At 39.2% G+C, this 12245-nt stretch overlaps 1 protein-coding gene and 1 pseudogene across 1 annotated transcript in view; one reads left to right on the forward strand and one right to left on the reverse strand.

The window, feature by feature from the left end:
* The window catches only part of LOC144242995 (olfactory receptor 6V1-like), a 309970-nt gene that overhangs the window by 61669 nt on the left and 236056 nt on the right, over positions 1-12245 (reverse strand). The window lies entirely within an intron of this gene.
* On the forward strand, positions 8405-9171 carry LOC144242987 (taste receptor type 2 member 39-like; annotated as a pseudogene).

The following is a 12245-nucleotide window of genomic DNA, read 5'->3' on the forward strand; positions in this document are numbered from 1 at the left end:
GAATCTTTGAAGAACTGTTTTATAGATGAACCTAAGTTTACCACAATTATATTGAATGTTCTGGTAAACAATTCCTGTCAATTCTGATTACAGTAGCCTTCCCTTATCCTCGATTTCGCTTTCTGTGGTTTCATTTATCCACAGGCAACTAAAATCCTTCTTACATGTTGTCAGAAAGTCAATAGAGGCTTAAAGCTACATCACAACACTGTCATTCACCTCATCATGTAGACATTTTATCATGTTACATCATCACAAGAATGAAAAGGATGAGTACAGTACAAGAAGATATTCTGAGAAAAGAGACCATATTCACAGAACTTTTATTATAGTACATTGTTGTAACTGTTCTATTAGTTATTATTGTTATTCTCTTGCTGTTCCTAACATATAAATCAGACTTTATCACAGGTGTAGATGTTTAAGAAAATCATAGCATATTCAGGATTCAGTAGTATCTGCAGTTCCAGGCATCCAGTGGGGGTCTTCATACATATGCCCCACTGATAAGGGGAGACTACTTTACATTTTGTGTTGAATCAGAGGGAATTACATGATCCAAGTTTTGTTTCTTGGGTTTTTTGTGGTTGTTGTTTTGTTTTTGTTTTGTTGTTTTTATTTGAAAGAGAGAGAGAGCAAGTTGGCAAGAGGAGCAGAGGGAGGAGGGCAGGGGGGAGAGAGAGAGAGAGAGAGAGAAAGAGAGAGAGAGAGAACCTCAAACAGTCTTCAACACTCAGTGTGGAACCCAATGCAGGTGCGATCCCATGACCCTGGGACCATGACCTGAGTGGAAATCAAGAGTCAGACGCTCAAAGAACTGAATCACCCAGGTGCCCCAACAATCCAAGTATTAGAACATATGGAACAAAAAACGTTTCCGTTTTAAAACTTTTAGTAAATTACAATGATTGGAAAACAATTCATAAATAGGAAAACATTGACATTTATCCCTACACAAGTAAGGATAGAAAGAAAAAGAAACTAAACAAAATAAACCACAAGGGCTCAATGGTACAGAAAGCTTAATTTTAAAATTTAAAAATTGTGCTTTAAAATGCCTCAATTTCAGGGCGCCTGGGTGGCTCAGTTGGTTAAGCATCCAACTTCAGCTCAGGTCATGATCTCACAGTTCATGAGTTCAAGCCCTCTGCTGAGCTCCCCACTGAGAGCTCAGAGCCTGCCTGGGATTCTCTGTCTCCCTCTCTCTGTCTCTCCTCTGCTCATGCACACTCTCTCTCTGTCTAAAAAATAGATAAACATCTATAAACAAACAAACAAATAAATAATAAAATACCTCAACTTGTAGAACAAATATTTTGATGGAGTTATTATTTTTAATTGGATAAATGTATATTCTGTATTATAATGTTATGATGAAATTAAATTGAAAATTATGCAGGATTTTAAATTGGAAGGATTTAAAATTCAGAAGAAACATGTATAGGGAAAATGTATTTGAATTTCATCTTGTAAAATATTTTGAAGAAAGTTTTTTGGGATGGAAACTAATATATTTACATAACTCTAACCAAAAAAAGTTAGTATTGAGAATATCATCTGTTTAACAGAATTTTCTCAGCATGTACTAATTATCTTAACACCTGGAAAGACTATTTCCTTAATAAAGAGGAGTCCATTGGAGATGTTAACAATTTCAAATGCATTAGCCATAAAATGCAACTATGAATAACACTGCAGGTAATTTTATGAGGATAAGAGAGATAATAAGAGGTATTGAAAAACTTGTTATTCAGAAAAGTATCAGTGATATGGTATTGGAAATAAATGTGACTAAAAAGTTCATTAAAGTATATGAAGTTATAACAGAAAAGTTGTCTATTTACATTTTTTAAATGTTAAATTAGTCAGCACAAGAAAGTACTTTTAGTTTTCTCTAGAGATCAAGGATATATGGTTTTTAGAAAGACTCTTTTTTCCCTAAATAGTTTGTCAAGTTGCTTTCCATATAACACCTAGTGCTCATCCCAACAAGTGCCCTCCTCCATGCCCATCACCCCCTTTCCCCTCTCCCTCACCCCCATCAGCCCTCAGTTTGTTCTCAGCTTTCAACAGTCTCTCATGTTGAAATGTCCCTCTCCCCAACTATTTTTCCCCTTCTCCCCCATGGTCCTCTGTTAAGTTCCTCCTAATCCACCTATATGTGCAAATATATGATATCTGTCCTTCTCTGCTGACTTATTTCGCTCAGCATAACATCCTCAAGTTCCATACATGTTGATACAAATGGCCAGATTTCATTCTATGAACAATAGCCAAAACATAGAAAGACTTTTAATTGAAGTATAGTTGACATGCTGTGTCATATTAGCTACAGGTTTACAACAAAGTGATTCCACAATTCTATATGCTATGCAATGCTTGCCATAAAAAGTATAGTTACCAGCTGTCACCATATAAAGTTATTACAATGTTATTGACCACATTCTCTATGATGTACTTTTCATCCTCTTGACTAATTTATTTTATAACTGGAAGTTTGTACCTTTTAAAAGCCTTCATCTATTTTACCCGCCCTTCTACCCCCTTCCCCTCTGACAACCACCAGTTTGTTCTTTGTATTTATAAGACTATTTCTGAAAGTGAAATTATATGATATTTGTCTTTCTCTATCTGACTTATTTCACTTAACACAACATCTTCTAGGTCCATCCATATTGCCACAAATGGCAAGATTTCATTTTATTTTATATGGCTGCATTATATGTATATATATCACAATTTCTTTACCCATCCATTGATAGATATCTTGGCTATTGTAAATAATACTGTAATAAACATAGGGAAACATATATCTTTTCAAATTAGTGTTTTCATTTTCTTTGATAAATACCAAACAGTGGAATTACTGGATCTTATGGTATTTCTATTTTTCATTTTTTGAGGAAACTCCATACTATTTTTGATAATGGCTATACCAATTTGCATTCCTACCAACAGGGCACCGTATTGTTATTATTTTCTTTATGCTTATTTATTCATTTTGAGAGCGAGAGATCGAGCAGTGGAGGGGCAGAGTGAAAGGGAGAAAGAAAATCCCAAGCGGACTCCACACTGTCAGCAGAGAGCCTGATGCAGGGTTCGATTTCACCAAATGTAAGATCATGACATAAGCCGAAATCAAGAGTCAGACACTTAACCAACTGGGCCACCCAGGCACCCCACCACATTTAAAAAATATTTTTGAATAGATCTATTTTCCAAGTCTACCAAGAAATAATAAAAAATTTTAGCCAAAAAATTCAGATTTAGTAATCATACAATTTTTAATTACTGTAGTGCCCTTTTTCATTCCCAAAAGTGTCTCCTTTGCATGATAAATTATATGGCTACCCTAAATGGAATGCAGATTAAGGAGACAAGAATATTAAAATCTTGCAGTAACTGTAAAGAGAAACAAGGTTTAATAGGAATTCCAGGGGAGCCTAGGTGGCTTAGTTGGTTAAGCCTTGACTTCAGCTCAAGTCATGATCTTGCAGTCAGCTCAGAGCCTGGAGCCTGCTTTGGATTCTGTGTGTGTCTCTGTTTGCTCCTCTCCCACTTGCACTCTATCTTTCTCTCTCAAAAATAAATAAACAATAAAAATTTTTTTAAAAAAAGAAATTCCTAATGAGGAGAATGAAAGAAAAGTCTGAAAGACAGTATTTAAAGTTATTATTGCTAAAAGTTTACCAGTTTTAAAAAATGTATAAAATACCATATTTAGGGCCCTCCAGAGTCTCTCTCTCTGTCCCAAAAATAACTAAACATTAAAAAATTTTTAATAATAATAAAAGTCCTGACTAGCCACATAATAGAAAAATACAGAATATTTAAAAATATAATCTTTTTTTATTTTGCAAGAGTGCAAGAGAGCATGCAAGAAAGTGCAAGTCAGGGAGGGACAGAGAGAAACAGAGAGAGCAAATACCTGGTAGGCTCTATGCTCAGCGCAGAGCCCTATGCAGGGCTGCATCTTATAACTGTGAGATCATGACCTGAGCAGAAATCAGGAGTTGGATGTTTAACAACTGAGCCATTCGGGCACCCCTAAAAAGAGATAATCTTAAAACTATCAAAGATACAACAAAAAAGTATAATACTAAAGAATAGCAGTATATTTCTCATCAACAATAATGAAAACCAGAAATAAGAAACTAACAAATCCAAAACAGCTGTCAAACTAGAATTTTTTACCTAGTCAAATTCTTTTTTTTTTTTTTTTAAATGTTTTATTTATTTCTAGGAGAGAGAGAGAGAGACAGCGTGAGCAGGGGAGGGTCAGAGAGAGAGGGAGTCACAGACTGAAACAGGCTCCAGGCTCCGAGCTGGCAGTCAGCACAGAGCCCGACGCGGGGCTCGAACCCACGAACCGCGAGATCATGACCCAAGCGAAAGTCGGACGCTTAACCGACTAAGCCACCCAGGCGCCCCTACCTAGTCAAATTCTTAATAAAATAAGAACAAATTAAAATATATTCAGAAATCCAAAAACTAAGAGAGACTCACTCATAAAGAAACAGTCATCCAAAGATTAACAGAGAGTTGCTGAAAGTTTTTACCAAGAAATACAAGACCAAATCAAAGAGAAGCATTAACTTAGAGGAAATAGTATGTTGGAAGATGAAAACTTCAAAAGACAATTAAAAAACACCTTCATACACGTAGCAAGAGCAGGACATTATTAAAAAGGAACATGAAAGGGGGAGAAAGAGACATATGGAAGTTTAAAATATGATAGTAGAGGCCATGTGTAGCAACATGGATGGACCTTGAGGGTGTTATGCTGAGTGAAATAAGTCAGGCAGAGAAGGACACATATCATATGTTTGCACGTATAGGAGGATTAGGAGGAACTTGACGGAGGAACAAGGGGGAGAAGAAGGGCGGAAATGGTGGGGGAAAGGGAGAGAGGCAAACCATGAGAGACTCTTGAATGCTGACAAAAACTGAGGACTGATGGATGTGGGGGGGGATGGGCATGGAGGAGGACACTTGTGGGGATGAGCACTGGGTGCTATGTGGAAACTAATTTGACAATAAGCTATTCGTAAAAAGAAAGAAAGAAATAAAAATTTAAAAAATTATGATAGTAGAAATGAAAACATCCAATGAAATGGTTGGATGAAAAAGTCAAGGAAATCTCTCAGAAATTAGAATAAAATGCTAAAGAGACGAAAAAATGTTAAAGTCCAACCATAAATATTAGAAATTCAGAAAAGAAAGAAGAGAGGAAAAAAGTAAAAGGAATCAATAAATTAAAAATCGACATGCTGCCCAATTGGAAGATGTGATTTTCCAGATTGAAATCCCAGTCCAGTTAGTAAAATAGACATCCAGCAAAAGATATTATCATGAAAATTCAGGATAATGTGGATAAAAATAAGATATTTTTTGACTCCAGAGAAAGAGATGTAAGTTACAGGAAAAGGAACAAAATTGCGATTAAACTCTTCAACAGCAACACCTGCAGGAATTCAATTCATAGCCATACCATTGGTTGGGAAGTTAGAATAAAGATATTTTTGACATGCAAATTTGAAAAAAAATGTATCTCCCATGCACCCTTTCTCAGAATGCTACTGGGGTATGTGCTCCACCAAATTAAGGGATTAAACCAAGAAAACCAGACAACAGGGAATTCACCATAAGACAAAAGAAAAGAGACTCACCAGGATAAAAGAGAAGGGAGAGTCTAAAATGGCAAATGTACACCAGGCCTCCAGAGAACTGGTCCAGTTTGGAGCAGGTAGAAAGGGTCAACTAGTTACGTCTACAAGATATAGAATATCTGAAATGGCTGAGCATATTGAAAAAAATTTGGAAAATCAAGATCAAAGTTGGAATGAGTTGATGACAAATACATAAAAAACTAAGCAACAATTCTCTTTCAGTTGCTCTAGGGAGAACAAAAATTTGCATATAAAACAAAAAGTAATCACAGGGTATCACATGAGGCTCAACTACAAACTATATTTGCATAGTCAGAGTAATGTAAATATTGGACATTGTATTAACCATTATCATAATATAAACATATGGGAGGCATCAGGGACAGAAGGAATGGTGAGTGTGGCTGTACTAAGCTGCTGTGTGGACAGTGAAATAGAGCTAAGTCCTCATCTTGCATCATGGGAAGTCAAAAGAAAATGACCAAAACTGGGGGAAAAATCAAGAGGTAGCACAATAGGTATGTTATTTAGAGACATGGAGAAAAATATCACATGAAATGGGTAAACGAATTGAAAATGGTTTCTTCTGAAGACGGGGAATGAGCTGGGGAGGGGAAAGTGAACAGGATTATTTTTCTAATAAATAAAATAAAAAGCTATATATAAATACAACTCTTCAAACTATGCACACATTGAATAAAAATGTCTGACTTATTTGTATTACCTTTTCCTCTGTCAGGGTAATCGTTTACAAGATCAGTAACTGAGATTAGCTGTACCAGGAACAAAGAGAGGCTGATTTACGGGCATCTGTACTGAAAACTTGGCCTCATTCATCTGAGTCCTTTGCTTAACTATTGCAGTCAACTTGATTATTAACCATCCAGGCTGCCTCAGAGACCTGCTAACCATCCAACATACTATGTCATTAAGAGCACATACCTTTTACAACTGTAATATCTATGGCGCACTTGGGTGGCTCAGTCAGTTCAGCGTCCAACTCTTGATTTTGATTCAGGTCATAGGTTTGTGGGATCAAGCCCTGCGTCGGATCAGGCTCTGCACTGACAGCACAGAACCTGCTTAGAAATCTCTCTCTCTCTCTCTCTCTGACCCTCCCCTGCTCATGTTCTCTCCCGCTCTCTCTCTCTTTCAAAAAAACAAGTAAACTGAAAATAAAAAACCTTAAAAAATTTTAATACCCATAGGCTCTAATCTTTAAAGTTTCTTGAGATAGGATTCCTGTGTTTCACTCTGTAACCCAAGTGCCTGGTATACAATATGTGCTCAAAAAGTTTATTAATATGTACATGTTTTACCCATTCAAAAAAAAAGTTTTAAAGGAAATTGTAAAGGAAAATAGAAACATAAGACAATAGGGGTGCCTGGGTGGTTCAGTCGATTGAGTGACTGACTTCAGCTCAGATCATGATCTCATGGTTTGTGGGTTCGGTCCCCGCATCAGGCTCTGTGCTGACAGCTCAGAGCCTGGAGCCTGTTTTGGATTCTGTGTCTAAGGGTTGCTCTCTTAGAAAACAAGGAAGGATGTTGGGTGGAAGATGGCTAAATGGGTGACAGGCATCAAGAAGGGCACTTGTTGGGATGATCACTGACTGACTGTTACATGTAAGTGATGAATCACTAAATTCTACTCCTAAAATCATTATTCCACTATCTGTTAACTAACCTGGATTTTTTTAAAAAATTAAAAATTAAAAAAAATGTATATAAAGCAGCATCTACTCAAGTCCTTCCTAGGCTCCATAATTGAACTAAAACCAACAAGTCCATGGGATCATGACCGGAGCCAAAGTCGGACGTTTGGCCAAATGAGCCACCCAGGCATCCCTAAAAGATTTTTTTTTTAAAAATATTTTTGTTTGAGTGAGAGAGAGAGAGAGAGAGAGCAAGCAGGGGAGGGGCAGAGAGAGGGAGACAGAGGATCTAAAGCAAGGCTCTGTGCTGATGGTGGAGAGCCTGGTGTGGGGCTTGAACTCACAGACCATAAGATCATGACCTGACCTGAAGTTGGACGCTTGACCGACTGAGCCACCCAGGTGCTCCCATAAGAGACTCTTAAATACAGAGAATAAACTGAGGGTTGCTGGCAGGGTGTTGGGGAGGGGGATGGGCTAAATGGGTGATGGGCATTAAGGGGCGGACTTGGGATGAGCACTAGTTGTTATATGTAAGTGATGAATCACTAAATTCTCTTCCTGAAATCAATATTACACTATATGCTAACTAACTTGGATTAAATTTTAAAAATAAATAAAAAATTTAAAATTAAAAAAAACCCAACAAGTCCAAATGGACACAAAAGAGGATTATAAAGCAAATCCTTCCATCATTTGCATCTCCAGATTTAGAGCTAATAATTCTGAGATAAACAAATGGAGTGAATTTGGAAATGATGCCTCAGAGGCTTCCTCCTATGACATGAATAATGGGAGCTATCAAGGATCTATCAAATGCTAGAGAGACATTTTCCTCCAGACACCAAACAGGGGTAACAGCTCAGGATGACTAAAACCTGCAATCCTGCAAATAATGGATTGTCACCATTTCACATCCTCTCAGTTTTAGCAGTTACAGGCACTGAATGTACCATTGGTATCATTGAAAATGGGTTCATCATGGCTACAAATGCAGCTGAATGGATTAAAAATAAGGCAGTTTCCAATAAGGCAGAATCCTGTTTTCTTTTTAGAGAAATAGCTCTCTAAAGCTTCATGATGCTAGAAATTACCTTCAGCTCAACATCCCCATATTTTTATAATGAAGACGTTATATATGATACATTCAAAGTTCCATGTTCTTAAATCATTGTAGTCTCTGGTTTGCTGCTGGCTCAGCTTCTTCTACTTCATGAAGGTTGCTGATTTCTCCCACACCATTTTCCTCAAGCTGAAATGGAGAATTTCCAGACTGATGCTCTGGCTTCTGTGGCTCTGAGTGTTTATTTCCTTGGGCTACAGTGTGTTCTTCTCCAATGACATCAACACCATGTATCGTAACAATCTTCTATCCCCTCTCCCAACTCCACTAAGAAAAAATACTTCACTCAGACCAATGTGGTCAACCTGGTTCTGCTCTATAACCTGGGGATCTTCATTCCTCTGATCATGTTCATCTTTGCAGCCACCCTGCTGATCATCTCTCTCAAGAGACACACCCTACACATGGAAGGCAATGCCCCTGGGTCCAGGGACCCCAGCATGGAGGCTCACATGGGGGCCATCAAAGCTACCAGCTACATTCTCATTCTCTACATTTCCAATGCAGCTGCTCTATTTCTTTCTTGTTTATATTTCTATTTCTTTATATGTCTAACATCTTTGATACCAATAGTTCCTGGAATATTTTGTGCAAATTCATCATGGCTGCCTACCCTGCTGGTCACTCCATTCTGCTGATTCAGGACAACCCTGGGTTGAGAAGAGTTTGGAAGCAGCTTCAGCCTCAAATTCATCTTCACCTAAAAGTGCAGACTCATGACTGAAACCCGCAGAATACCACAAAAATAGCCCAAACAGCTCTGCCTCTCCCTCACCTACCTCCCTCTCCTCTCCTCCCACCTCCTTTCTTCCCCAAACCTGATCTGACTCTTCCACCTGATGTGGTTTTTTTATACATTTTTTCTTTTGCTTCTTGGGCAAAAAGTCTTAGTGATGTTTGACATATTCTTTACCTGAGTCTTCTATTTTACCTCCACTTGCTCTATCTAAAAGCAGTGGTTCTGAGAGGGAAGAGGGCAAGATGGCAGAGAACTGGGGAGCTCCGTACATTTCACTCGTTCCCATATCTCACACGGAGAAGGCCTGAAGCCATAGGAGCCCTTACAGAATCCAGGAGTTTAGGAGGAAAAGGAGACAGAGTCCGCTGAGAAAACCTTATAGCGTGAGTGCGAACTGGGGAAGATAAAATCGGGCTGGGACCAGAGTCACAGAGGGAGGGGGGATCCCCCTCTGTGGGGAGCTACAGTGAGTCCAGGGGGGAAAAAAAGAGTGGCCAAAACTTCTCAAGACACTGTCCCTGTCGCTGGAGAAGAGAAAAACCTCTGCTTGGGGCACAGAGGGATCCGGTTTCCTGCTCTCCATCTGACTCGTCCCAGGCAACCCCCAGGGAAACTGCTCCCTGAGAGCCAGCTCGACCTGGAGGGGACATGGGGCAGCCACACCTTTGTGCTTCTGGCTCGGCTGGATCCCTAGGAGGGAGGCAAAAGGCTTGTAACTGTTCTAAGAGATTTGCTGCGAGTTTATATTTCGGGCGATGGGACACAGAGGGACCCGGTTTCCTGCTGTCCAGCTGACCCTAGGTGGGACGCACTGGTCCCAGGCGACCCCGGGTGAAACTGCTCCTCACTCGCCAGCTCAACTTGGAGGAGACGGGAGCAGCGGCTTCTGGCTCGATCCCCAGGGGGAAGGCGAGAGGCTTAAAATTGCTCTGAGGGGATGGCCTGCGACTTTATATTTTGGGCAATTTCAATGGGGCACGCGGACTGAGATCTGGAAACAAGGCCTGGCTTGGTGAGTTGCAACACTTGGTTCAAGAAGGGACTGGGGCGCCGCCACTCTTCTCCCCACAACCACCAAGGCAGGACACCCCTGGGACTCACTGGAGAAAACCACGCCCATCCCTGCTAGAGAGCTGCCCCTCCTCCCCCCGCCTTTATTTTTTTACCAGAGCCTGGGCAAGACCAACATGGATGCACTACCCTGATTAATTCTGGTCACTGGCTTGCTTAAACAGTCACATTTAATCCATTCTCTAGATGTAAATTCTATACCTACCTACCTTTTCATCTCTTTCTCTCTGGAGTCATGAGACTATATACTTTCTCTGGATAGCATCATTGTCATTTCTTTCGCCTCTTCTCCAACCATATTCCACTCTTTCGCTCTTTGAAAAAAGCCTCTTATTCCTTCTGCCTGCCCATTTCATTTCCAATTTCGCTTCATCCCCACCCTGTCATTTCTCTCTTTCTCTGCTCTTCCACCAGCACTGCATACACCCGGCTATTTTATTGTAGCTGGGAAATCGGGTTACATGCTTTAGACTGTTCTTTGTCTACTGGGTTTCTTCTTTTTTCCTTTTCTTTCTTCTTTTTCTCTTTTTTATGTATTTTTATTTCTTATTATTCGCCTTCCCTCCTTCCTCTTTTCTTTTTTCTTTTCCATTTTCCCTTTCAGTTTGTGTGTTTGTTGGATTGTCTGTGTGTTTGTGTGCCTTTGTTCCCTGTGTGTTTGTCTTTCTGTTTTCTTTTCCAAGGCTACCTCAAGAAACAAGCCAAAGTACACATGGTGGAGAGTCCCAAATACTACTACAAGTAGGANAGGACACCTTCAGATTGAAAGTAAGGGGATGGAGAAATATCTATCATGCTACAGAAGTCAAAAGAAAGCTGGAGTAGCTATACTGATATCAGACAAGCTGAACTTTAAAGTAAAGACAATAACAAGGGATGAAGAAGGGCATTATATAATAATTAAAGGATCTATCCATCAGGAAGAGCTAGCAATTATAAATGTGTATGAACCGAATATGGGAGCACCTAAATATATAAAACAATTAATCACAAACAGAAACACTCTTATCGATAAGAACGTGCTAATAGCAGGGGACTTTAATACTCCTCTTATAGCAATGGACAGATCAACTAGACAGATAATCAATGAAGACACAATGGACTTAAATGATACATTGGACCAGATGGATTTGACAGATATATTTAGAACTCTACATCCTGAGGCTATAGAATTCACTTTCTTCTCAAGTGTGCANTGATTACAACCAGCCCCTCAGAAATACAAGCAATTATCAGGGAATACTATGAAAAACTATATACCAACAAACTGGACAACTTAGAAAAAATGGACAAATTCCTAAACACACACTCACTAACACAATTCACACGGGAAGAGATAGAAAACCTGAACAGTCCCATAACAAGTGAGGAAATCGAATCAGTTATCAAAAAGTCTCCCAACAAATAAGAGCCCTGGGCCAGATGGCTTCCCTGGGGAAGTCTACCAGACATTTAANTATTTGACAAGATACAGCAACTCTTCTTAATAAAGACCCTCGAGAAAGTCACGATAGAAGGAACTTAATTAAACATCAGAAAAGCCGTCTATGAGAAGCCCTCAGCTAACATCATCCTCACCAGAGAAAAACTGAGAGCTTTCCCCCTGAGATCAGGAACACGACAGAGATGTCCACTCTCACCACTCTTGTTTAACATAGTGCTGGAAGTCCTAGCATCAGCCATCAGACAACAAAAGGAAATCAAAGGCATCAGAATTGGCAAAGAAGTCAGACTTGCACTTTTCACAGACAACATGATACTCTACATAGAAAACCCTACAGNAGAATGGATAAAGCACCTGAATGTGAGACAGGATACTATCAAAACCCTAGAGGATGCTCAGCCCGGCTTATATCAAGAAGAAAATTAAGACTACTTTGAGATATAATTTTTTACCTATCAGATTAGAAGAGATCAAAATGTTTGGTAACACACTGTGTGTGATCATGGGGACCAGACAATCTCATAAATCTATGGAAATGTTAATT

Source organism: Crocuta crocuta, unplaced genomic scaffold, assembly GCF_008692635.1.
Source record: "Crocuta crocuta isolate KB4526 unplaced genomic scaffold, BGI_CrCroc_1.0 scaffold128, whole genome shotgun sequence".
NCBI lineage: Eukaryota > Metazoa > Chordata > Mammalia > Carnivora > Hyaenidae > Crocuta > Crocuta crocuta.